The sequence below is a fragment of the Pteropus alecto genome, unplaced genomic scaffold, assembly GCF_000325575.1.
Source record: "Pteropus alecto unplaced genomic scaffold, ASM32557v1 scaffold1027, whole genome shotgun sequence".
NCBI lineage: Eukaryota > Metazoa > Chordata > Mammalia > Chiroptera > Pteropodidae > Pteropus > Pteropus alecto.
Window position 1 is genome coordinate 270,351 of NW_006440128.1, and position 3,065 is coordinate 273,415.

The following is a 3,065-nucleotide window of genomic DNA, read 5'->3' on the forward strand; positions in this document are numbered from 1 at the left end:
TTATGCATAGCTATTAAAAGACCATCATTTTGACCATACTACCTAAAGCATTATAAAGATTTGATGCAATCTCCATCAAAATCCCATTGGCATTTTCTAAAGAAATAGAACAAAAAATTATCAGATTTGTGTGGAAGCACAAAAGACTCCAAACTGCCAAAGATATTCTGAGAAAAAAGAATGACTGGACGCATCACTCTGCTCGACTTCAAATTATACTACAAAATGACAGTAATCAGAACGGCATGGTATTGGCAGCAAACAGACACACAGACCAGTGGAACAGAATCAAGAGTCCAGAAGTAAACCCATATTTATATGGGCAAATAATTTTCAACAAAAAAGACAAAAACACAGAGCGGAGAAAGAAAAGCCCTTTCAATAAATGGTACTGGGGAAACTGGAAAGCCACCTGCAAAACAATGAATCTAGACTGTTGTCTATTACCACACAACAAAATTAACTTAAAGTTGATTAAGGTCCTTAATATAAGACTTGAAATAATAAAATGCATAGAATACAACATAGAAACTAAACTTAAGGACCTTGGACTTAAAGAGATTTTCATGAATTTGACCTCAAAGATAAGGAAAGTAAAAGGAAAAATAAATGAATGGGAGTACATCAAATTAAAATGCTTCTGCTCAGCAGAAGTAACCATCAACAAGGTAAAGAGACAACCATTCGAATGGGCTTATAATCCAAAATATACAAAGAAGTCATACAATTCAATAACCAAAAGAAATGTTCCAATCAAAATGGGCAGAGGACCTGAACAGACACTTCTCCAAAAAAGACATACAAATGGCCAACAAATATATGAAATGGTGCTCAACATCGCTAGTTAATAGGGAAATGCATATTAAAACCACAATGAGATACCATCTAACACCTGGTAGAATAGCTATAATCATCCGGACAAGTAATAACAAATGTTGGAGAGACTGAGGAGAAAAAGGGACCCTCATACACTGCTGGTGGGACTGCAAATTGGTACAGCCACTACAGAAAACAGTATGGAGGTTCTTCAAAAAACTAAGAATTGATCTACCATACATTCAAGTAATTCCTCTCCTGAGTATTTACCCCAAAGTCTTGAAAACTCATATCCTTAAAGATATTTGCACAGCAGTGTTCATAGCAGCATTATTCCAGGACATGGAAGCAACCGAAGTGTCCTCCATTAGATGATTGGTGAAAGAAGCTGTGGTGCATATATACAATGGATTATTAGTCAGCCATAAGAAGAAATAGAACACTGCCATTTGTCCCAACATGAATGAACCTCAAGATAATCATGCTAAGTGAAATTAGCCAGAGAGAAAAAGTTGAAAATCACATGATATCACTTATATGTGGGATATAAACCTAGAAGCAACAAACAAACAAGACAAACAAACAGAGATTCATGGACATGGATTATAGACTAGTGGTTACCTGAGTGTAGGGGTGATGGCAGAGAGGAGAGGTTGATGGGGTGAAAGGGGCCAAATATGTGGTAACAGAAAGAATTCTAACTATGGAAGTTGAACACACAATGTAAATATATACATCCCTTAATGTTAAAATGTACAGCTGAAACTTATTGGATTTTGTTAAACAATGTCACCATAAATAAACAAACAAATGAACAAACAAACAAACAAATAAATAAATTTAGAAAAAAAAAGAAATGAAAGATACAATAACTAAAGGAAGAATATCTTAGGAGAAATCAACAGTAGTTTAGATAAACCAGAGAATTGAATCAGCGTTTTAGAAGATAAGGTAGCGGACTACACATATCAGAACAGTAACACGAAAAAAGAATCCAAAAAATGAGAGTAGCCTAAAGTGCCTCTGGGACAACATCAAGCATAACAACATTTGCATCATTGGGGTACCAAAAGGAGAAGAAAGAGAGCAAGGAATTGAAAACCTGTTTGAAGAAATAATGATGGGTAACTTCCTTAACATGGTAAAGAAAATAGACATCTAAACCCAGGAAGTGCAGAAAGTCACAAATAAGATAAACTCAAAGAAGCTCACACCAAGACACATCATAATTAAAATGCCAAAATTTAAAAACAAATAGAGAATCTTAAAAGCAGCAAGAGAAAAACAGTTACTTAAGGGGACCTCCCATAAGACTGTCAGCCAATTTCTCAACAGAAACTTTGCAGGCCAGAAGGGATTGACAGGAAATATTTAAAGTGATAAAAAGCAAGGACCTGCAACCAAGATTACTCTACCCAGCAAAGTTACCATTTACAGCTGAAGAACAGATAAAGAGCTTCCCAGACTAGAAAAAGTTAAAAGAATTCATCATCACAAAGCCAGTATTGCAAGAAATGTTAGAGAGACTACTTTAAGAAAAAGAGAAGAAAAACAAAAGAGAAAGGAGAGAAGAGGAGGAGGAAGTAGGAGAAAAAATGAGAAGGTAAAAATATAAATAATAAATTGACAATAACTACATATCTATCAAAAATTACTTTTAATGTAAGTGGATCAAATACTGCAATCGAAAGATAGGATGGTTGAATGGATAAGAAAACAGGATCCTTACATATGCTGCCTACAAGAGACTCACTTCAGTTCGAAAAACACACATGGACCGAAAGTAAAGGGATGGAAAAAAATGTTTCATAAAAATGGAAATAAATAAACAAAAATCTGGGGTAACAATACTTATACCAGACAAAATAGATTTTAAATCAAAGGCTTTAACAAGAGACAAAGGAGAACCCAGTAATTCCACTTCTGAGTATTTCCCTGAAGGAGCCCAAAATCCTGCTTTGAAAGGACATGAGAATCCATATGTTCATAGCAGCATTATTTACAATAGTCAAAATATGAGCAACCTGTGTGTCTATCATGAGATGAATGGATAAAGAGGTGATACATTTATACAATGAAATGCTACTAAGCCATAAAAACATATGAAATCTTGCCATCTGCAAAAACATGGTTGGACCAGAGGGTACTGTGCTGAGTGGAGTAAGTCAGACAGAGAAAGACAAACACCATATGACCTCACTTATATATGGAATCTAAAGGACAAAACAAGCAAACAGAAACACTCATAG